The sequence below is a fragment of the Scyliorhinus canicula genome, chromosome 3 (assembly GCF_902713615.1).
Source record: "Scyliorhinus canicula chromosome 3, sScyCan1.1, whole genome shotgun sequence".
Classification (NCBI taxonomy): Eukaryota; Metazoa; Chordata; class Chondrichthyes; order Carcharhiniformes; family Scyliorhinidae; genus Scyliorhinus; species Scyliorhinus canicula.
This window is the reverse complement of record NC_052148.1, coordinates 51578775-51604055: the sequence shown is the minus strand read 5'-3', so window position 1 is coordinate 51604055 and position 25281 is coordinate 51578775. Positions and strand designations below refer to the sequence as shown.

Sequence of the window (25281 nt, the reverse complement as noted above, 5' to 3'; positions counted from 1 at the left end):
TCCTTGCCCATTGCGTAAGGAAGGTCCCGAGGACACTCATCAGCATTAACTTATGGATTCCCTCTACAAAGCAAATGGGCTCCCTGCTGGCTGATCAGGTTTAGGATGCCCTCCTCCAGCTAGGATGGCTGTGCCAAGTTTTGCACTCGATCACAAAACCTATAGCGGTTACCATCTTCTCCTGTGAAGACAATGGGAGATTAATACATCCCATGGGTAGATGGATCAGCCATGCAGATAGGTCACCATAATCTCTGTCCCTTTGGTATTGCGCATCTTGACTCTGCCCTCTTTGTAAGAAACCTTCCCAGTTAACATTTCCAATAACCCTGCTGCGTTCCATAATTCCTTCAGTTGGTATTGTGGATGTGCAGGGACCTTACATCCACACCGCTGAGACACCTTAAATGTGCCCACATGCACAACCTCCCATGGTTAAACAGGCACATTGACAATTGGCGTCCTCACTCACCCATGCAGCATGCGGAAGGTCATTCATCCATTTCTTACATGGCGACCAGGTCCTACAGATGGCCCCATGGCCACTGTTCATCACTGCCAATGCCATCCAAGGAGTCTTTGCCAGATAAGGAGGCCTCTTGCCATCCCACAGGAGAAGAATTTCACGCCACTCAAAGACAACCCAGTAAAGGGTAGGAAGGGAGTCATCATTAAACCTTGGGGCTGTGTGTGCATGCTACTTCTCAGCTTTCAGTGAATCATACTATCTCAGATGTCATGATAGCTGTCAGGAGCATAGTAGCCTCTTTCAATATGAGGCAGCATTTGTAGTATTAGGGGAAACAATGTGATGACATTTGTCATGACTGTTGTCCAGATGTGACACACCGTGCCTCAGAATCTTGGGCGAGTTTTACAAATGGAAATGGTCCCACTCCACGTCAATTTCTTTTTGCACTTTCATGGCACTTATATTGCTAGCAAGACCAGCATTTATTGCTCATCCCTATTTGAATTTGAGAAGGTGCTTGCGAACTGATTTCTTGAACTGCTGCAGTCCATGTGGCGTAGGTACAGCCACAGTGCTTTTAAGAAGGGTGTTCTAGGATTTTGATCCAGCAGCAGTGAAGGAAAGGCAGCGATATACTTCCAAGTTAGGAAGGTGGAACTTGTTGGCGACACCGCCATGCTGCAATGTGCTGCCGGCACATTGGTGAGTTGCTGAACTGCATCTTGTATATAGTACACACTGCTGCCACTGTGCATTGCTGGTGGAGTGATTGAATGTTCAAGTTGGTAGATGGGGTGCCAGTCTTGTCCCCATATTATTTATATGGCTGGTCCAATGAAGTTCCTGGTCAATGGTAACCCCCAGCATATTTATGATGAGGGGTTCAGGGAGAGTAATGTCATTGAATGCCAAGGGGAGATGGTTAAATGGTGGAAGATGATCATTGCTTAGCACTTGTGTGGCACGAATGTTACTTGCCATTTATCAGCTCCGTGTTATCCTGTCTGCATATAGACATGGACTGCTTCAGTATCGAAAGAGTTCTGAATGGTACTGAACATTGTGCAATCATGAGCGAACATCCCCATTTCTGACCTTATGATGGAAGAAGCAGCTGAAGGTGGTTGGGCCTAGGAAACAACCCTGAGAAACCTCTGCAGTGACGTCCTGGGACTGATATGACTGTCCTCTAACAACCACGGCCATTTTCCTTTGTTTCCAGCTGTGGTGAGTTTTCCCCCTGATTCCCGTTCACTTCAGTTTTGCTGGGCTTCTTGATGCCAAATTCGGTCAAATGCTGTCTCGCTATCAAGGACAGTCACTCTCACCTCACTTCCTGAGTTCAGCTCTTTAGTCCGTGTTTGGTTAAAGACTGTATAGAGGTCAGGAACTGATACTGAGCCTCCTGAGCAAGATATTACTGTGTAAGTGTTACTTGAAACCAATGTCAATGATACTATCACTTTGCTGATGATGCACGGGAGGCTGATTGTGTGGTAATTGGCTGAATTGCATTTGTCCTGTTTTTAGTGGATCGGACATACATGGGTAATTTTCCACATTATCGGTGTAATGATCTTGTGGGAGACCAATGTCATTTAAAAATAAATTTGAATTTGAAAGAATAATGCAACATGGTTTCAGATTTTAAATACAAATTATTTGCTCTCCAAGGATGAAACAACTTTTATTTGATTTGATTTATTATTGTCACGTGTATTAGTATACAGTGAAAAGTATTGTTTCTTGCATGCTATGTGTCCGGGGTGCATGGGGTCCTTAATTTTGCTGGCAGCCTTTCCGAGGCAGCAAGTACTACTCACTTAACACTATATTTTTCAAGCCCAAAAATCTCCTCGGGACACTGCCCGCTTTTTAATTCAGCCAAGAGCTCTCGTGTACATTGCATGATCTTGAAGGCTCCTTCACATTTCCTGGGACCAAGCCAAAGGGTGCCACAGCTTTCAGGAGTTCACTTGGTTTCTCCTCCATGTTCCTGCTCTCCTCTCAAGTATGAGATTTCTTGGGGTGCTCTCACTCACATCCGGCTAGGTAACCCTCCAACTATCCTTCAGGACCTCACAATTCTGGTCATACCAGCTCAAAGGTTTCACTCCTTTCTTGTTTAGGTTCCTGAACTCTCATCCACGGCGGGTTTTCAGAGGCCTTCCAAAACCCACCCGGTACAGCAGAAATACTGGGGGACAGCAAAAACAAATTTCTTCTTGAGTTGTAATGGTGACCACGACTGGCGGGGTCAAGACCCGACCTTTGTCTCACCTCCTTACTGCTACAGGAAGATTGATTGGATCCACATTGTACAGGAAACTGAAATTTGTAATTAGAAAGACAATGTTTTGCCTATTCCCAATCCCATTCTCAATTCCAGAAGGACACAAAAATCCACTGCTAAATGTCTGACTTCAGACACAAAGCACATGATCCTGCAGCATTTTCCATTATCTGAGATTTTCCATTATCCTACCTAACACCACAGATAGAAATCGGCTGAGGGAGAAATACCTGGGGCTAGAAATTCACACAAGTTTGGAACACTCTCCAGCATCACAAGCCTGGGAAATGCTGTGAAGGCCTCTCCAGTACCAGTCCAGTCACCAGGGTCTATTACACTAAAAGGTGGACATGGATTTTCAAATTAATTGTGTCATTCCTTTGAATCTAAGCAAGACTTTGTCAAAACTGTGCTGCAGAATCTTATAAAAAATATATATTTATGGGCAGCACGGTAGCGCAGTGGTTAGCATTGCTGCCTTACGGCGCTAAGGACCTGGGTGTTAGATCCTGGCCCCGGGTCATTGTCTGTGTGGAGTTTGCACATTCTCCCCGTGTTTGCATGGATCTCACCTCACAACCCAAAGATGTACAGGGTAGGTGGATTGGCCACACTAAATTAACCCTTAATTGAAGTTTTAGATACAAACAGCGACAATCAACCAACGGGGTGGCACGATGGCACAGTGGTTAGCACTGCCGCCTCACAGCACCAGAGACCAGGTTCGATTTTGGCTTGGGTCACTGTCTGTGTGGAGTTTGCACCCCGTGTCTGCGTGGGTTTTCTCCGGGTACTCTGGTTACTAATGGACATGGTTCTAGAAACTCCCGAAGAATCTCTGATAAAGTATTGAAAAAGGAAACTCATTGGCAAGTTTGAGACAAGATCAAAACTTATGTGTGTGGTTGGCTGGTGTAATCGAACTATGTTGTCTTCATATTTGAAATAAATGATGAGGTAAAATCATTGGTGCTTCAATGGGCACTCTGACTGCAACAGTTCACTTTCTGATGACAGAAGCCCACAATGTTTCCAGTACCCATGGCACATGCATCTGTGACCTGCACTCTTACCTTCATCTGAGACCCTGCCTCAGCATGACCAGAGAAGCAAGCTGGCCAGTGACACTCCAAATCCAGTGCATCATAGAATCCCTAAAGTGTAGAAGGAGACCATTCAGCCCATCAAGTCTGCGCAGACCGTCAGAAAGAGAAATCTATTCGGTCCAATCCTCTGCCCTATCCCCATGACCCCACCTAACTTTTGGATACTAAGGGGCAATTTAGCAAGTGGCCAATCCACCTAATCTGCACATCTTTGGACCATGGGAGAAAACCGGAGCACCCGGGAGGAAACCCACACAGACACGAGGAGAATATAAGCACACTCCACAAGGACACTCATCCGAGGTCAGAATTGAATCCAGGTCCCTGGTGCTATGAGGCACCAGTGCTAACCACTGTGCCACCATGCTACCATTTCATGCTTTGTGATGAGCAGATTTGGAACTCCCTCACCAGTTCTGCGATGATCCACAGTATTATAGCTTTTCTTCTCCTGACAGGGAACAGTAAAAAGCCTCATTAATGTCTTCCTGAAGATCCTTTCCAGCACCCCCACCAGGGTGTTAAGCAGGCAAATTCACTGTGGCATTCTACCTCTCCAATGCACAGAGGCCTATTGTAACGACATTCCAGCTTGGTAGTGTTGGCTTCAGTGCCAATTGGCACACACACTCAGGCACCTGAACACACAGAGTAAAGGGCATCCAACTACACCACTCTGCATAGGTTCATGTCTTCTGTGCCCTTACCTTTGCTGACCAAAGCAGATCTTTGAAACTTTTGTGGCACTGAAGCCACATGCGGCACATCAGGTGCTGCCACTAACCTGAGCAGTGACCTCTGCCCAGGTCGTTTTGGCCAAGTGGAGTGGCCTTCTCTTGCCATCCATTGGCATGTGAATTTGATGCTTGGCACTGGTCTTTTCACCAGGACTCCCAGTCACTCATTAGAGAAACGGGTGGCAGAGTGCCCACCCAACAAACCCTCCTACCTGCCAGGAGCACCAAGGATTGAGACCATGACTGCAGAACAGTAACTGTTATTGGAATCTTTCCAGGCACCTCCCTCAGCCTATCACAAAACTGCTGGCAGCCTTCAGTGAATGTCTCTTCCATTTTCAAGTCCCACAGCAGAGTTCCCATTGGACCATGCTCCCAATGCATTCCCACTTACTGAGGAGTGCAAGCCCAGCTGCCAAAGAAGTTCACAGTTAAGAGGCCTTAATTGGTCACCCAGCGAATTATTGCTTTAACGATTCTCCTTTCTGGGGGACTAAGTCCCCACCCCGGCAGAAGAACCGGAGCCAACCACTCTGGCATCAACAGCCCCGAAAGTGAATTCCGGGGGTTGGGCGCCGCTCCAGCCGGCGGCAAAGGGACTGCACGAGTTCGTACATGCGCCGAAGGGCTGGCGTGATCTCGCACATGCACGGAACCACCGGCGTGGTTCTGTGCATGTGCAGATCAGCCGGCGTATTTTGGCGCATGCGCAGGGAATTCTCTTCTCCGCGCCGGCCATGGCGAAGCCCTACAGGGGCCGCCACGGAAGGAAGAAGTGCTCTCACAGAACAGGCCCGCCCGCAGATTGGCGGTCCCCAATCGCAGGCCAGGCAACTGTGGCACCCCCTCCCCCCAGGGTTGGATAATCCGCCCGGCGCGCGTTCTTGACTGGAGGCGGAGTTTCCATCCGTTTTCAGCCACGCTGAGTCTGGCCCTAATCTGAGGGTAAAATTCAGGCCCTTGTGTTTACTTTGAACTCATTTTCTCAAATAATATTCAAATGGGTTTTGAGTCTTGAAATTATTCTTGTTTCAGGGCCTTGGTAGAACAAAGATTACTTTGGTTCAACTAACATTGCTCGAGATGGAAAATCACATAAACCGCAGTTGGAACACAATTTTGAACTCATTGAAGCAGGATTTTAACTAGCATAGAAAATTGGTTGTGTTTCTGTTTTTAATGTGATATTTGCCAACCATAGCAAATGAGCTTACCAAAATCAGGAACTTAATAAATACAAATGTGTCAGTCTGGAAATGTCATCGACGGATACTGCATTCAGATCAAAAACAAAATCGCACCATCATTGCCCAATATTCAAATTCTTCTGATATCCTCACACCCAGGATTATGGAGATGAATATTCCAATTGATAAAGCTTTAGGATTTAAGATTGAGAGAAATTAACCCCAGTCTCGATGCAGCAAAAAAAAGGACCCAATATTTAGTCTTTAGTGTGAGGAAAGTCCAACTTTTCTTTGGATCTTTCGATATTTCCAGCAATTTGGACCAGGTATAGCTCAGTTGGCTGCACAGCTAGTTTGTGAAGTGGCCAACAGCATGGGTTCAATTCCCGTGCCAGCTGAGGTTACTGGTGAAGGTCCTTCCCTGCCTTCTCAAACTTGACCCTCACCTGAGGTGTGGAGGTCCTCGGGTTAGGGCAGCATGGTAGCACAGTGGTTATCACTGTTGCTTCACAGTACCAGGGTCCCCGGTTCGATTCCTGGTTTGGTTCACTGTCTGTGCGGAGACTGCGTGTTCGCCCTGTGTCTGCGCTGCTTTTCTCCGGGTGCTCTGGTTTCCACCCACAAGTCCCGAAAGTCATGCTGTTAGGTGAATAGGACATTCTGAACTCTCCCTCGGTGTACCCGAACAGGTGCTGGAATGTGGCGACTAGGGGCTTTTAGAACATAGAACATAGAACATTACAGCATAGTACAGGCCCTTCGGCCCTCAATGTTGCACCGACCTGTGAAACCACTCTAAAGCCCATCTACACTATTCCCTTATCATCCATATGCCTATCCAATGACCATTTAAATGCCTTTAACGTTGGCGGGTCCACGACTGTTGCAGGCAGGGCATTCCATGCCCCCACTACTCTCTGAGTAAAGAACCTACCTCTGACATCTGTCCTATATCTATCTCCCCTCAATTTAAAGCTATGTCCCCTCATGCTAGCCATCACCATCCGAGGAAAAAGGCTCTCACTGTCCACCCTATCTAACCCTCTGATCAGCTTGTATGCCTCAATTAAGTCACCTCTTAACCTTCTTCTCTCTAACGAAAACAGCCTTAAGTCCCTCAGCCTTTCCTCATAAGATCTTCCCTCCATACTAGGCAACATCTGCTGAATTAATTTAAACCCTCCCGAAGAGCATTAGTAAATTTCCCCCCTACCCGAGGATATTGGTACACCTCTGGTCCAGGTGTAGACCATCCCATTTGTAGAGGTCCCACCTACCCCAGAATGAGCCCCAATTATCCAGGTATCTGAAACCCTCCCTCCTGCACCATCCCTGTAGCCACGTGTTCAACTGCTCTCTCTCCCGATTCCTCGTCTCGCTAGCACGTGACACGGGTAACAACCCAGAGATAATAACTCTGTTTGTTCTAGCTCTAAGATTCCACCCTAGCTCCCTGAATTCCTGCCTTACATCCCTATCACTTATCCTACCTATGTCGTTGGTGCCTATGTGGACCATGACTTGGGGCTGCTCCCCCTCCCCCTCCCCCTTAAGGATCTCGAAAACACGATCCGAGACATCACGGACCCTGGCACCTGGGAGGCAACAAACCAACCGCGGGTCTCTCTCGTTCCCACAGAATCTCCAATCTATCCCCCTAACTATGGAGTCTCCAATGACTAATGCTCACAATAACTTTATTGCAGTGTTAATGTCAGCCTACTTGTGACAATAATAAAGATTATTATTATTATTACGAGTTTATTTTGTGTATCCTCTACAAATGTGCTCTACAATCCTAGAAGAGTCTCCCTAAGTATGGGAATATTTTGCTCATGGAAAGTCTTGGGATCTATTAAAAGTTATGTTGTTGACAGGAAATAAATGTTGGGCAGAAAGGAAAAAACCAATGTGCTTGAAGGCAGTTCTAGTAATAGAGATGGGAGAGTTAGTGAGAGCATAAATGTCAATAAATGAAAAATGCCCAAGGTCTGCACATTTTTGTTTAGACTTAAGAGATATAACAAAAAATACTGTTTCGAAGAATTGACAAGATGACAATTTTCACTGGTCTATTAAAAAGAACAGGAGAAATGGTAAGGTAGTGATTCAGTCATTACACTCGAGGGGAATGAAGATTTTGTGCACTGAAGCCATGTGAGTTGAAGGAAGTTTATATATGGATTGAATTATCACTAAAATAACTGATAGGATTTGATGCTGTGTGTTGGAGATGATTTATATAAAGGAAAGTTACTTGAGTCCTGTGGAACCCTTAAATTCATGGAATTCATGCGAGAAAAAGGCGCAGAATGAATCATTAACTACTGTTAAAGCTGTATAAGAGAAAACTTAATAGCTATGAATAAGCTTTGATGGCAAGTCATATAATGATAATCTACTTAGAAGTATACAGTGGCAGATCCTGCCTACAGTTTTGGAGATTCCCAAGGCAATGACAGATGATTCGTTGAAGTGTTCAGTAACAGATAACCAGAGGTGTATATTGTATACAACAAGATGAAATATCATACTAAAATTGTACTGGCCAAATTGCACTGCAATATTGCAATTCTGCATTTATTCTCAGGTTACAAACAACTTTTTATGTCCTTGCAAACATTGTAAAACATGCTTTCTGTCAATGACGTAAGACCACAATCCTGGAATTTGATACCTGATGCCATGATGGATGTACAATTAGCAGGAAGATTCAGCAATTCATGAACACGCACAACAACAACAACAAAAAATTGAGTACCTTTACAGAAGCATTACAAGCAAAATTGACACTGGGCCACATGAGGACTTGTTTGACCCGATGACCGAAAGCATAGTTATGGAGATAGGTTTGAAGGAGCATCAGAATGAAAGACAGAAAGGTAAAGAGACAGCGAGATGTACAAAGGGAATTTCGGAGAGTAAAGGGAATTTCGGAGAGTAAGGTCAGTGCGAGCGGAACGGCAAACTTGGGAGAGCCATTGAGTTTTAATTGTTCTCCAAATGTTCCTGCCCACTCACGATGATGCCTGAGGGTGCTGGGGCTAGAGAGTCCTGCCCTAGGTGCCAGGTTACTGAAAGATAAGCCACCAATAGTAGAGCAATTCAAAAATGGGGGTGCTCAAGGGGCCGAAAATAGATGAAAGCTGATACCTCAGAGTGCTGAGGGCTGGAGGAAAGTATAGAAATAGCGAGCGGTGAGGCCATAGAGAGATTTGAAAACAAGGATGATATGTTTCAAATCAGGATGTTGCTTAACCAGGTGTCAGTGCAGGCCAGCAAGCACAGGGGTGATAGTTGAACGGGACTTTGTGCTTGACACAGCCGGCGGAGTTTGGATGACGTTGAGGTTGATGGAGGGTAGGTTACAGGAGTCCAGCCGGCGGCGCACTAGAATAATCAATCCTAGAAGCAAGAAGGCATGAATGAGGATTTTGGCAGCAGATCAGCTGAGAAATGGTTGGACCCGTTGCAAGCGAGAACAAAAAATTTTACGTTCCAGCCATGATGAGACCATCAATTCACGCGACACGTGGTTAGAAGCGAACAGTGGTTTTAATCGTCTTACAACAGAGCCTGCCTGTGACGAGATGAACTCTTGATGAACTGGCAGGCAGGCTTACAACAGCAACCTTAATACTTCCGGTTAGGGGGAGGAGCCATGGGCGGAGCCATGGGCGGAGCCAAGGGTGGAGCCCAGTAGAAGCTCCTCATCTCCCCCTATGGGTAGAGCCGCACAACTACACATGATCTAGTACAAGGTACAGGCTCAACACATGTTGTACAATACAGTGTGGATTATTAGTGTTTATGATTCACCACATTCACTCCCTGTGGAAAAAATCAAGACCGGCGGGGGTGATGGCTTACAAATTGAGTCTGTCCGGTGGCCGGGTTGTCCGTTGTGATCAGCAGAGCACTGGGGTTGCAGCCTCTTCTGGTGGCTGGACGATCATGGTTGGGTGGGGCACGATGGCGGACTCTGGGGGGTGATTCTGTCCGAGCTTCGTACCTGTCTGGTTCAACTGGGGACTGGGGGCGCTGGAAGCTTGTGGGTGCGGATGCGCGGAACATGTGTAGCAACCCGGTAGGTGCGGCGGCATGGGGCGCGATGAGTTGGGTGGGGTGTAGTGTGAGGGGTACCTCAGCGGTGGTAGTGGTGGAATTCGATCCTGCTGGTGCTAGGTCCCGGAGGGATACAATGTCCTGACGGCCGTCAAGGTACTCTATGAAGGCGTATTGGGGGTTTGAGTGTAGTAGAAGCACTTTCTCTACGAGTGGGTCAGTTTTGTGAGCCCTGACGTGCTTCCGGAGGAGTACCGGGCCCGGTGTCTTCAACCATGCTGGGAGAGAAGCCCCTGTGGTAGTGCCCCTGGAAAACACAAAGACCCAACTGCATCCTACGGGTCGAGTTCCAGTCGATCAGGCTTGAGGGCTGATTCCATAGTCGTTCCTTACTGTTTCTTAAGACGATTAAATTGATGAGACCATCAATTCACGCGACACGTGGTTAGAAGTGAACAGTGGTTTTAATCATCTTGTAACAGAGCCTGCCTGTGACGAGATGAACTCTGGATGAACTGGCTGGCAGACTCCGACTGCCAAGCTTTATACAACCAGTGGGGGGGGCAGAGCCGCGCAACTGCTTGTGTGCCGAGCTTACAGAGGCATGGTACAACATGTGTGATAACAGTGTGAATTATGTTATTATGATTCACCACACTCTTAGAACTCCCTCTCCCTCATTTCCCAGGGCCCTCAATATGCGGACAAAGCCCACCCACTCTTTAAGGCCACACGATTTCCCCTGTCAGCTGAGGCCCGTCAGGCCTTCAACTGCATCAAGGAGGACATCGCCAAAGCGGCCATGCGGGCGGTGGATGAATCCGTCCCTTTCCAGGTTGAGAGCGATGCCTCAGAGGTCACTCTTGCAGCCACATTGAATCAGGCAGGGAGACCAGTCGCATTTTTCTCCCGAATCCTCTCCGCTTCGGAACTTCGACACTCCTCGGTCGAAAAGAAAGCACAAGCCATTGTGGAGGCTATTCGTCACTGGAGGCACTACCTCGCAGGTAGAAGGTTCACCCTCATCACCGACCAAAGATCGGTTTCCTTCATGTTTGACAAGTCGCATAGGGGCAAAATTAAAAATGATAAAATTCTGAGGTGGAGGATCGAGCTCTCCACCTACAAATACAATATTATGTATCGACTGGGGAAGCTCAACGAGCCCCCAGATGCCCTGTCCCGCGGCACGTGCGCCAGCGCGCAGAGCGACTGCTTAAAAGCCATCCACAATGACCTCTGCCACCCGGGGGTCACCCGGCTCGCCCACTACATTAAAGCCCGAAATCTTCCTTTCTCCACCGAGGAGGTAAAAGCCGTCACCAGGGACTGCCCGATCTGCGCGGAGTGCAAACCGCACTTCTGCAGACCAGACAGGGCCCACCTGATCAAGGCTTCTAGGCCCTTTGAACTATCGATTTCAAAGGGCCACTCCCCTCGACTAACAGGAATGTGTACTTCCTAAATGTCATCGACGAGTTCTCCCGATTCCCTTTTGCTATCCCGTGCCCGGACATGACCTCCCACACAGTCATCAGGGCCCTGCATCGTATCTTCACCCTGTTTGGTTTCCCCAGCTATGCGCACAGTGACCGGGGTTCGTCCTTCATGAGCGACGAGCTGCGTCAGTACCTGCTCGACAAGAGCATCGCCTCGAGCAGGACTACCAGCTCTAACCCCAGGGGGAACGGGCAGATGGAGAGGGAGAATGCAACGGTCTGGAAGACCGTCCTACTGATCCTCCAGTCCAGGAATCTCCCGATCTCCCATTGGCAAGTAGTCCTCCCAGACGCGCTCCACACTATTAGGTCCCTCTTGTGTACCGCCATCAATCAGACCCCTCACGAGCGGCTCTTTACCTTTTCCAGGCAAACTACCACGGGGGTCTCGCTCCCTGCATGGTTGAAGACACCGGGCCCAGTGCTCCTCAGGAAGCACGTCAGGGCACACAAGACTGACCCGCTTGTGGAAAAAGTGCTCCTACTACACTTGAACCCCCAATACACCTTCATCGAGTTCCCTGACGGCCGTCAGGACACCGTATTCCTCCGGGACCTAGCGCCTGCAAGATCAAACCCCACCACTACCACCGCCGAGGTACCCCTCACACTACATCCCACCCAACCCGCAGCGCCCCACGCCCCCGCGCCTACCAATTCCCCCAAACATGTTCCGCGCGCCCGCACCTGCAAGCTCCCAGCGCCCCCACTCCCCAGTCGAACCAGACGGGTACGAAGCTCGGACAGAATCACCCCCGGAGTCCGCCATCGTACCCCAACCGACCGTGATCATCCAGCCGGCAGAAGAGACTGCAACCCCGGTGCTCCGCCGATCGCAACAGACAACTCGACCACCGGACAGGCTCAATCTGTAAACCATCACCCCCGCCGGACTTGATTTTTTTACAGGGGGTGAATGTGGTGAATCCGAATAACATAATTCACACTGTTATCATACATGTTGTACCATGCCTCTGTAAGCTCGGCACACGAGCAGTTGCGCGGCTCTGACCCCCCCCCCACTGGTTGTATAAAGCTTGGCAGTCGGAGCCTGCCTGCCAGTTCATCTAGAGTTCATCTCATCACAGGCAGGCTCTGTTGTAAGATGATTAAAACCACTGATCACTTCTAACCACGTGTCGCGTGAATTGATGGTCTCATCAGCGCATATGGTCCGGGTCGGGGCCCAGGACTTCGTTTTCCACGACATAGCCGAGGATGGCTTGCCTGGTCGTGCGGAAAACGCATTTCTCCATGTTGTAAGTGAGGTTGAGTTTCTGGGCCGTCTGGAGAAATCGATGGAAGTTGGCATCGTGGTCCTGCTGGTCATAGCCGCAGATGGTGACATTATCCAAGTACGGAAACGTGGCCCGCAGCCCGTACTGGTCCACCATTCGGTCCATTGCTCGTTGGAACACCGAGACCCCATTTGTGACACCAAAGGGAACCCGGAGGAAATGGAAGAGGCTGCCATCGGCCTTGAACGGCGTGTAGTGGCGGTCCTCTGGGCGGATTCAGATCTACCGTGGAGAAAATACGATACTGGGCGATCTGATTCACCATGTCTGCAATCCTGGGGAGGGGGTACGCATCGAGATTAATGGTCTGACTATAGTCCACGACCATGCAGAATGTTTCCCCGGTCTTGACGACCACCACCTGAGCTCTCCAGGGGCTGTTACTGGCCTTTATGATCCCCTCGGACCTCGGTTCTGATAAACACCCTGTCCTGCAGGCTGTACCGCCTGCTGCGAGTGGCTACGGGTTTACAGACCGGAGTGAGATTTGCAAAGAGTGGAGGGGGGGAGATTCGCAGAGTGGCTAGGCTGCAGATAGTGAGTGGGGGTAGGGGTCCACCGAAGCTGAGGGTGAGACTTTTGAGGTTACACTGGAAGTTGTGTCCCAGTAAGAGTGGGGCGCTGAGTTCGGGCAGGACGTATAGTTGAAAATTAGAGTAGCTAGCGCCTTGGATTGTTAGGGTCGCGACGGTGCACTTTTGGAGGTGAACAGAGCGGGAACCCGAAGCGAGGGAGATAGTTTGCCGTGCAGGAAAAACAGGGAGCGAACAGCGTCTTACCAGATCTGGATGTACGAAGCTCTTGGTGCTCTCGGAGTCGAAGAGGCACGGTGTACTGTACCCGTTGATTTTAACGGTCATCATGGAGTTGCAGAGGTGTTTCGGACGCGACTGGTCCAACGTGACTGCGCTGAGTTTTGGGTAGTCGGCAGCTCGATCAGCTGTGCTGGACTGGCCCTGTGATGAATGCCCGCTGAGGTCGCAGTCTGCGATCTGGGTTGCTGAGTTTGGAGAGGATGGAGCCCAAGATGGCCGCCCCCGTGGATCGCACGTGGCGGGCGGCGAGGAAGATGGTGGCCCGCATGAATCGCACGTGGCCGGCCGCGTGGTGGGGGTTTGCCAAGATGGCAGCCCCCATGGGTCGCACGTGGTGGGTGGGGACGGAGTCAGAGTACAGGCCACGGCGTTACGGGGCCTGCGAATTGAGGGAGCGAGTGCTCTGGGCTGCGGCAGGGTTTGAGGCTGGAGCTTTCTTCGCCAGATATACTCTGGCATAGTGTCCGTTGCGACCGCAGCTGCTACAGGTCGCGTTGCGGGCCGGGCAGTGCTGCCGCGGGTGCTGGGGCTGGCCACAAAAGTGGCAGGCTGGAGTAGCATAGTGGCTGGGTGGCCACGCGGCGCAGGCCTGGGGTAGTCACTGGTCGGGGGCCCATGACGGGGTCGCGGAGTCCGCGGGGAACGAGGAGAGGCTGCGGAACAAGACCTCCATAGTAGTGGCGAGTTCTACAGTGTCTTCTAATTTTGGGCCCCCTTCTCAAGCAACCGCTGGCGCACGTAATTGGATCTGAGGCCTGCAACAAATACATCGCGGACAGCGAGTTCCCTATGTTCTGCAGCATTTACAGCTTGGTAATTACAGTCCCAGGATAAGGTTTTTAAGTCTCTTAGGAATTCTTTTAGCGATTCTGTGGGGCACTGGCGGCGAGTATTAAAAACGTGGCGTGCGTAGACCTCATTGACGGGCCTCACGTACATTCTGTCGAGTAGGGCCAGGGCCTCTGTATATGAGCCGGTAGAATTAAGTTGAGTAGATATACAATGGCTCACCCTTGCGTGCAGTAGGCTGAGTTTCTGCTCCTCCGTAGTTTCTGTAGTGCCTGCTTCAGCCAGGTAGGCCTTAAAACATCAGAGCCAGTGTGAAAAGATTTCTTTCGCCTCTGCATCCTGTGGGTCGAGTTCCAGTCGATCAGGTTTGAGGGCTGATTCCATGGTCATTCCTTACTGTTTCTTAAGATGATTAAATTGATGAGACCATCAATTCACGCGACATGTGGTTAGAAGCGAACAGTGGTTTTAATCGTCTTACAACAGAGCCTGCCTGTGACGAGATGAACTCTAGATGAACTGGCAGGCAGGCTCACAACAGCAACCTTTATACTTCCGGTTAGGGGGAGGAGCCATGTGCGGAGCCATGGGCGGAGCCAAGGGTGGATCCCAGTACAAGCTCCTCATCTCCCCCTATGGGTAGAGCCGCGCAACTACACATGATCTAGTACAAGATACAGGCTCAACACATGTTGTACAATACAGTGTGGATTATTAGTGTTTATAATTCACCACAAGCCAAAACTCTATTCCCTGTCAGCAGCACCGGAAAATCCCAGTCACGAGCAAGAACGGAAGATTTCGGCCAATGGCTTCGGCTTCCTGATGTCTAATTGGTGGAAACTCCCGCTCATCTAGTACTGAATCATAAAATCCCCACAGTGCAGAAACAGGCCATTCAGCACATCAAGTCTGTACCGACACTTGAAAAGAGTAGCCTACCTAGACCCACTCCACGATCCTATCCCCCTAACCCAGTAGTCCCACCTAATCTTTTGGACACTAAGGGGCAGTTTATCATAGCCAATCAACCTAACCTGCACATCTTTGGACCATGTGAGGAAACCGGAGCAATCGGAGTAAACCCACGCCGACATGGGGAGAAAGTGGAAACTCCACACAGACAGTCACCCAAGGCCGGAATTGAACAGTGCTAACCATTGTGCCACCATGCCATCACTGATTGTTGGATAAGCAGTCAGTTAGCTACAGTAGTTGGGAGAGGTGGTGTTGAAATAAAGTTGGGTGTCATCAGCCTAGGTGTGAAAATTAATGTTTTGTCTTCAAATTATGTCAATGAGGGACAGCATGAGAAAAAGAAGGGGGCAGAGGTCAGAACCTAAGGAAACACTGGAGATAATAATGCAGCAGCAGGAAGGGAATGCGTTAAATAGATAAGAATGGTACAAGCTAGGAGCAGCCCCATCTAGCTAGTGACAGTGGAGGATGAGGAGGGGGATTTAATAACGGGAAATGAAATGGCAGAGGCATTCAACAGGTATTTTGTGTCAATCTTCACGGTGGAAGACACAAATAACATGCCAATAATTGTTGGCAAGGAGGCTATGGCAGGTGAGGACCAAGAAATTATCATTATCACTAAGAAAGTAGTGTTGGGCAAGCTAATGGTACTAAAGGTAGACAAGTCTTCTGGCTCTGATGGAATGCATCCCAGGGTACTAAAAGAGGTGGCGGGGGAAATAGCAAATGCGCTTGTGGTAATTTACCAAAATTCGCTCAACTATGGGGCAGTTCCAGCAGATTGGAAAACAGCAAATGTGGTGCCACTGTTTAAAATAGGAGGTAGATAAATGGTAGCTAATTATATGCCAGTTAGCTTAATTTCTGTAGTGGGGAAAATGCTTGAACCTGTTGTTAAGGAGGAAATAGAGAGACATCTGTGTAATGTTCTTTTCAGATGGCCTGATTTATATTATAAGAACACTTGTAGCTAAAGCTGTAAATGATTCATTAACATTAACTGTGGGTAAGCTGTATACAAAACAACATGTGAATAACAGTATGATCATGCACAAGAAGCTCTCTTTCCAGCTTGGTCCAGCCAGTCTTCTGTCACTATCTTACTTTTCTTTACAGCTTTTTTCGTAGCTTTCTGTTGACCGCTTTAAATATTTCCCAATCCTCTAGTTTCCCACTAATCTTTGCCACTTTGTCTGCCTTTTCTTTCAATTTGATACCCTCCTTTATTTCCTTAGATATCCATGGCTGATTATCTTTTTCCTACAGTCCTTCCTTTTCATTGGTATTTACTTTTCCTGGGCACTGTGAAAAATCTCTTTGAAAGTCCTCCACTGATCCTCAACTGTCCCACCACAAAATATTTGCCCCCAATCTACCCTAGCCAACTCCTCCCTCATCCCATTGTAGTCTCCTTTGTTTAAGCACGAGACTTTACCTTCTCATACTCCATCTGTATTTTAAATTCAACTATACTATGATCGCTCCTTCCGAGAGGATCGCTAACTGAGATCATTAATTATTCCTGACTTTGGGCAGCACGGTGGCGCAGTTGTAGCACTGCAGTCTCACGGCGCCGAAGTCCCAGGTTCGATCCCGGCTCTGGGTCACTGTCCGTGTGGAGTTTGCACTTTCTCCCAGTGTTTGCGTGGGTTTCGCCCCCACAACCCAAACATGTGCAGGTAGGTGGATTGAACCCGCTAAATTGCCCGTTAATTGGAAAAATGAATTGGGTACTCTAAATTGTTAGAAAAAATAAATAAATATTCATGGCTTGTATACCTTCCCACTAATTTAATTTTAAAAAACTACTTCAAACACAGCTGTCACCTTCGTCTTTTGGATGACCTGCTAGTCTGTAATGACCACATTGTTATTCTCAGGATCCTCAAGCTGGATATTCTCCAACGCTTAGGCCAGGGACACCTGAGCATTATTAAGTACTGGCCATGAACCCACAACTCTGTCTAATGGCCTGGTATATCAAAGGCCATAGAAGACATTGGTCTCTAATTGTCTATAGGCAAGTCAACAAGGAACCCTCAATGGCCTCATCTTTGCATCTTGCCCATGGGAGCACCTCAGGTTCCTCTTAAAGTGTAAAATCTTTCATATTGTTGTTTATTTATACCTGATGGATTGAGGCCAAGCATCTACACTGCCCCGCCTTGATGGTAGTTATCGCTATACTTAAAGAGATTTTCCCCACACAAGGCATCTCGGATATGGTCATTTCAGATAATGGCCTGTAGTTTGCTAATGACTGCTCCAAATACTTCACTGATTTGTACAAGTCACTGAATCACCTAGATAGCCACAGGCCAATGGTGAGACTAAACACTGGGTCTGTACCATCAAGGCCTGGACTGACTGCCCAGAGGAATGGTAAGATTCCATGATCATCATGGTGGACTGTTCACATCCTCCTCAACAGAGTGCTTGTATTATCGTGAGAGTGCATAATCAGTGATGCCAGATCACATGTAACTGGAACCTGAGGGAAGAATGTTCTAGTGGAGTCCTGCTGAAGTCTGTTTCTGTAAATAATGTAAATAGTAAATAAATCACCAGTTTGCAACAATGTAGTTTCCAGCACACTAATATATTAATACAATGATATTGGAAGACTTACTTACTGTATGCCCTAATGCATATTTCTAGTTCCCTTTGGTCTATTCCTCGAATCACACTTTTTGAAAAATTTCTGAGATGTCCTGTAACCTCACCAGTGGCTCACCATTCCTTTCCATGTGCAACAAGGGCAGAATTGTTGGATTTTGATTAATTGTCATGTGTACCGAGGTACAGTGAAAAGTATTGTTCTGCATGCAGTCCAGGCAAATCATCCCATACATGAAAAACATAGGGCATACAATAAATACACAATATAAATACATAGATACAGACAACAGGTGAAGCATAGTGAGACACAACTGAAAATGGAACAAGTTAAGATGTGAGGTGATATCATAGATGTTCTGGAAAGTAATGAAAACAGGTGGGACAGCTTTTGTGGGTTTTTTATGATTCTTGTTCTCAGGATGGATGTTGTAGAGTTTGCAAAGACCGCAGAAGCTAAGTTCATTAACAAAGCTAACATTAATTTTCACAACTTATTAAAGGTCAACTACTTACTCCTATAGTAAACAATAATCTAGTAATCTACAATCTACACTCAACTAACACTAGTCTCTACATTCTATCTACAACTGTACTCTGATCTCTCTCACTATTCCTGTGCTCTACTCTCCAGCCTTCTCCAGTCTGTGAGTCAATGCTCTCTATAGTTCCGTATCAGGCTCCATTTAGTGGTTAATTATGAAATGGCATTAACCATTTGTATTCTGAACATTTCCCATAATGTCATAGCTTTCAACAGAAACCATGGAAAGCTTTGACCCTTTAGGTTGAACTTTCCTAATCCATAACATTCATACTGAGAGGAAAAATGTTGTGTTGAGCTTTGTTGTGTTTCACAATTTCTGACCATTTCTGCACAGATAGCAATTTAGTGTAATTTGTAATGATCTATTTTATGTAAACCCAGTTCTTCAAGAATTAAAATGACTACGGCGAATTGGCCATGCTAAATTGCCCCTAAGGCCCTGGGGTCACGGGGATAGGGTGGGGGAATAGTCCTAGGTAAGGTGCTCTTTCAGAGAGTCGGTGCTGACTCCAGAGACACTGAAATGGAATGTGTCGGACTTTCAGCAGCTTCTTTTCATTCATGCATGGGGATGTGGGCCCCACTGGCTGGGCCAGCATTTTTGGTCCATCCCTAATTGCCCTTGAACTGAGTGGCTTATTCGGCCATTTCAGAGGGCATTTTAAGAGTCAATCACATGACAATGGGTCTGGAGTCACATGTAGGTCAGACCAAATAAGGGTGGCAGATTTCCTCCCCTAAAAGATATTAGTGAACCAGATGGGCTTTTATGACAATTATTTCATGGTCATCACTAATTTCAACTTTTAATTCCAAATTTTTATTAAATTCAAACTTCACCATCTGCCATGTTGGGATTCCAACCGGGTCCCCAGAGCATTACCCTCGGTCACTGGATTACTAGTCCAGCACCCTGCTCGTGACTAGAGAACAGAGTTGTTTAGAAGCAGGATGTATAGCAGGAGTTGAGTGGTCAATGGCCCGATTCTTTTTGATTATGTGTGTCTGTTGATGACAAGCTCACTTTGTGCTTAAAGAGTTGAAACTAGCACCATGACCCATATGCTGATATGCATCACTGTAAATAGACAAGGGGTTAACGTAAATACGCTAAGACTAAGTGAACATTAGAGGGAGCACCGGAGACATCATGACATGCAGACATACAGCTAATGAACACATAGAATAGGACACGACCAATGGGCAGTCAAGACATCCAGAGGTGACACTACCACAAGGGGGCAACCCATATAAAAGGACAGGGCACGCATGCTCTTTCTCTTTCCACATGCGACACTCAGAGAGAAGTACAGGGGCAGATCAGAAGCATCACACCCACCACATGGCTTAGAGCAGACTGGTTAGTTAGACTGAGTTACTATAGCAAGATTAGCAGGAGAGTCGAACTCAAGTAGGAGAATTGTTAACTGTTCAATAAATGTGTTAAACCTATCTCCAAGTCTAAATCTTCCTTTGTCAGAGCATACATCAAGGAAGCAGCTTATGCTACATGAAGAAGCATAGCACAACAACTCATAAATGCAAACAAACTGTAGAAGGTACAGGACGTTAGGGCTGCAGCATGAGAGCCGACATTTTGCGATTGCAAAGATATGTCAAAGCTCTGGCAAATATACCAGTTGCACACTTAGTGGGATTTTCCAGCCTGCCCCTACCCCCGCGCCCTGCAGTGTGTTTTCTGGCGGAGGGAGCGGCTCGCCATTGGCCGCCGGTTGGATCTTCTGGTCCCACCAATGTCAGCACGCGTTTTTCATGTGTCGCCGCTCCAGTCGTTGGGGGAACCCACTGCAGGGGGTCGCCTTTGGCGAGGCCAGAAGATCCCACCCTTAGAAACCAGTGTCATTAAATTGCTCTAAATGATTCCAGCTGGGTTCTTCATCTTTACGACTAAATGCCGGAACGGAGAATTTGCGGGTGTTTTACGATGCACAAATTGCTGCCAACCCCTCACCGATTCTGAGACTGTTGGGTGGCTAGCAGAGGCGCCGGGTGAAACCCCCGGCTCCCACATCGAAAACGGCCGTAGAATGGCCGGGTCCCTGGCTGCGCATTCGCTTGGCAACCACATGCAGCGGTCATGCTGTACAACATGGCACCGGCTGTGCGCAGACGCGACCCGCTAATCGCGATCTCACAGGCCACCCACTAGCCACCCCTCACCAGTCCCCACAGCTCTCATGGGAGAGCTCCCCGGACAGCGGCACGGATCGCGGCAGAGTGTGGTGGCGCTGGACACAGTCCACAGCCGCCGCGCTCTGGATTCCCGACCTTATCCTGACTTTAGAGGCTGGTTTAGCACAGGGCTAAATCGCTGGCTTTTAAAGCAGACCAAGGCAGGCCAGCAGCACAGTTCAATTCCCGTACCAGCCTCCCTGAAAAGGTGCCGGTATGTGGCAACTAGGGGCTTTTCACAGTAACTTCATTTGAAGCCTACTTGTGACAATAAGCGATTTTCATTTCATTTCATTTCTTATCTGCTGAGACCACACGTGTCCCAAGAGGTCGGGAACTTTGGTCAATTTGGGTCGGAGCATTGCGGGAGGGTCTGCCGATGACATGCCAATGCTGTTGCAATGGTGCGTGGTGCGAGGCGCGATGACACCATTTTGGAGGGGGTGGAGGCCCGCAAACTGGCATCAAACCGGCGCAAACTGGCGCCGGCCCCGATTTGGGCATCGGAGCAATGGAGATTCTCGCCCAAGATATCACGTCGGCAACGGAGAATTCCACCCAAAATATATGTAAGGAGGATAGCAAGGCTTCGGGTCAATTTGGAAAAGAGGAGCACATGATATCACTCATTCAGGCTGCTGCTGAAGGGAGAGTAGGCCTCTAAGTTTTTGGGTAAGGCTTCCAGAATTATCTTCCACTTGAAGAATGTGTCCGACCCCACCTTTGGCATTGAAGTGCTATCATGCTTTGAAGTTGGCAAAAGTTGCAAACCCTAGGAAAGTGAGAATACATTTCTGAGCCATTATAGTTGCTGGGAGCTCTTTCAAGGCCTACACAAGTGGGAACTTTTTTGAAAAAAAAGCGAGAGCCTTATTATCCCTCTCACATCATCACTTGACTATAAGAGCCCTGTTAGAGAAATACTTTACTCGAGGGGATACTGCAGATTACACACAAGTGTTATGTGATTATAAACAGTAGAAGATAAATTTTCTCATTATCTGCTCTTTAGAACTGTGAGGGATCTCATTTTCTGTTGTTAATTTGTTACACCTCGAGTGTTTTTCTGTTACTATTCTTGTTTTTAAAATAGGGTGTTGCTTTTGTTTGGAAAATACCAGCAGGACATTTTTCTTTAAGAAATAAGATTTTAAAAAACAGCTATAATCTTTATCATTTCCCAGCTGCTCTTTACAAATGTGTGATTGGGAGCTGTAAAAACAAAACAGCTGCCCGTTCACACTTTGCAATGGTTTATTACTGGTGCTATCACACCAAAGATTACAGAAAATAAACTGTTAATGTTGAAGCTGTATCCAGAACTGGGCAACACTTCAAAAGGATGCAACCATTAACATCTGGCCATTCTATTTGGAATGTGATAACTGCTTTTAGCGGTTGCCTTTTGGCTAGTTTATGATGGTTGCATAGTGGACCATTAATCTTGAGGCCTAGGCTAATGCTCTGAGGACATGGATTCAAATCCCACCAAGATATTTGTGAAATGTAAATTCAATTAATAAAATCTGGGATATAAAGCTCAGTGATGGCAAACTATGATGGTCATAAAAAAAAACATCTGGTTCTTTTGGGGAAGAAAATCTGCCAAACCTACCTGACCTGGCCTCCATGTGGCTCCAGAACTAGAGCAATGTGGTTGATTCTTACCTGATTGATTGATTTATTGTCACATGTACCGAAGTACAATGAAAAGTATTTTTCTGCAGCCAAGGGAATGTACACTGTACAGATACAGCAGACAAAAAGAATAATCGACCGAGTACATTGACAAATAGTGTATCGAGAAATAGGGATTGGTTACAGTGCGGAACAAGCGCCAAACAAAGCAAATACATGATCAAGAGCAGCATAGGGTGTCGTGAATAGTGTTCTTACATGGAACAGATCAGTCCGAGGGACAGTCGTTGAGGAGTCTAATAGCTGTGGGGAAGAAGCTGTTCCAATGTCTGCATGTGCTGCCTTAAGACTTCTGTATCTTCTGCCTGATAGAGGGGTCTGGAAGAGGGTAAAGCCTGGGTGGGATGGGTCTCAATGCTGTCTACCTTCCTGAGGCAGGTGTAGACAGAATCAATGTGCGGGTGACAAGCTTGTGTGATGCATTGGGCTGAGTTCACCACACTATGCAGTTTCTTGCGATCTTGGGCTGAGTAGTTGCCATACCAGGCTGTGATGCAGCCGGATAGGATGCTCTCTATGGCACATCTCTAGAAATTTGTGAGAGTCGATGCAGACATGCCGAATTTCCTTAGCTTCCATTGGACGTAGAGACGTTGTGTGGCTTTTTTGACTGTTGCATCAATGTGAGTGGACCAGGACAGACTGTCGATGATGGTGACTCCCAGGAACTTAAAGCTATCGACCATCTCCACTTCGGAGCCATTGATGCAGACCGGTGGGGGGGGGGGGGGAATTGTGCTATGCTTCCTGAAGTCGATGATCAGTTCCTTGGTCTTGCCGACATTTAGAGAGAGGTTGTTTTCGGTACACCATGCAACCAAGTGATTTATCTCCCTTCTGTAGTCCGATTCGTTGTTGCTTGAGATACGACCCACCACAGTCGTATCATCCGCAAACTTACAGATCAACCTCCAAAATGGCAGGAAGGAATGGGCAACACAGCTGGCCTTTCCAGTGAGATACACATCCCATGAAAGAATAATAGTCTTATGTAATAATTTAGGCAGATACCATGGTCGGGGCAGGCTTAGAGAGCCGAAGGGCCTGTTCCTGTGCTGTATTCTTCTTTGTTCAAGTGATGATGCAAGTTGACAGCATGGTGAAATATAAATTGATTCATACATTTAAGAATCTGATAATCAAAAACCAATGAGATATTATAATGCACACAAAGGAAGAAAGATGCTGCATTTACATGGCATCTAATTTGTCCTCAGGATATCCCCAAAGTGCTTCACAACCAATGACTTACTGAGTTATTGATGCGCAGAACTATTAACCCGTGGCAAAGATCCACAAACACCCAATGAGATGCAAGACTAGTTAAAATAATTTTTCGAGTGATGTTGGTTGAAGGAGGAATGTTAACCAGAACTGTGAGGATTTCTTTACCTTCTTCAAATTGGGCATGAAATCCAATGGCCATGAAACTTCATAAAGCCCAAAATGGGCTCAGGGTTCGCAATAGCAACACCTGTAACTTCAGATACAGGTGCAGTTCAGTAGGTTTCACAAAGAGGTTCTGAGTGCCTAATTTGGCATTAGTTTTGCACCTTGCATGAGATGCAATTTGTCTAGTAAGGTAGATTTTTGATCTATGTCATTTAGTTTTAAATGCATGTGTAGCTTTAAATGCTGTTAGGAAATCCAAGGCTGTCCTGGTGTACGCTTCTTCACGATAATGTTCCCCATGCTTATTCGTTTTGCTGGGTTCCCCAGTAATGGTGTTCATGATTTGTATGTTTTCCTTTTTCAGCAGTGACTTCCTGGATCAACAGTTCTGGGTCTTTCTCATATCACCGGAGGGCTCCCAGGTTTTGAATTGTTGATTCTATGCTTTTGCTGGGATTTAAAATGGTGATTTAAAATTTTCATGCTTGCCTCGACACACATCTCTATCCAGCCCAAGACATCCCTCTAGACCCGGGTCATGTGTTCCTTCACATCACAGTGTAGGCAGTACAGTGCCCAGTACCACATTAACCCTGTCTATTCCAGGCCCTTATACTACAATAATTATACACACTGAAATGCTCAGTGCTTTGGGAATTCTGTCAGAAAGCCTGAGGTCAATGTCAAAGAGCATGGCGGTGTCTTGCACCAACTTGGCAAGTAGCTTTGTGCAGAATATGGAACCCATCCTTTCCAGCATGCAAGTAGTGGCCAACTCCATATAAACATACAAAAAATCTATGAACCTCACGCCTGTCTCAGCTCAACTGCTGCTGAAACCCTCATTTCATTCATGTCACCTTGAAACTCAACCATTTCAATGCCCTCCTGGCCGGGCTTCCACTTTCCACTCACCATAAACTTGAGGCCATCCAAAGTTCTGCTGCCTGTGTCTTAGCTCGCATCAAGCCCAATCCCCCATTGCCCACTTGCTCGCTGGCCTACATTGCCTCCCAGTCAATCAACATTCTCATTTTAAAATTCTCGCCCTTGTTTTCAAATCCCTCCAGCGTCTCATCCCTCCCCATCTCCACAATTTTAATGAACCTACCATCCTCCGAGTTACCTGCACTCCTCTAATTCTAACCTCTAGCATATCCCCAGTTTTAATCGCCCACCATTGGTAGCTGCATCTTCAGTTAACTCGATCCCAATCTTTATAATTCCCTCCCTACATCTCTCTGCCTCTTTTCCTTTCTTTCCTCCTTTAGGACACACATTAAAACCTACCTCGTCTGACCTAACATTTTGTTATGTAACTCAATGCTGTACTTTACTAATGCTACTTTGAAGTGCCTTGGGATGTTACATCACATGATAGATAGGATATAAATGTCATTTATTGTTGTTTAACATTTGCAGAGATAACCATGGTGGCAAATGTTTCAGCTTCCATTGCAGCATGACTTAAAGCTATCCAATGTCAGGCTGATGCAATGGAATGTACGAACATATGAACAAGAAACAGGAATAGGCCATTCGGCCCCCCAAGGCTGCTCCACCTTTTAAAAAGATCATGGCTGATCTGATAGG

General features: G+C 47.2%; 1 long non-coding RNA gene across 1 annotated transcript in view; it reads right to left on the bottom strand.

The window, feature by feature from the left end:
- Positions 1-25281, bottom strand: part of LOC119962651 — an 82233-nt gene that overhangs the window by 12776 nt on the left and 44176 nt on the right. The gene's annotated exons all lie outside the window — the stretch shown is intronic.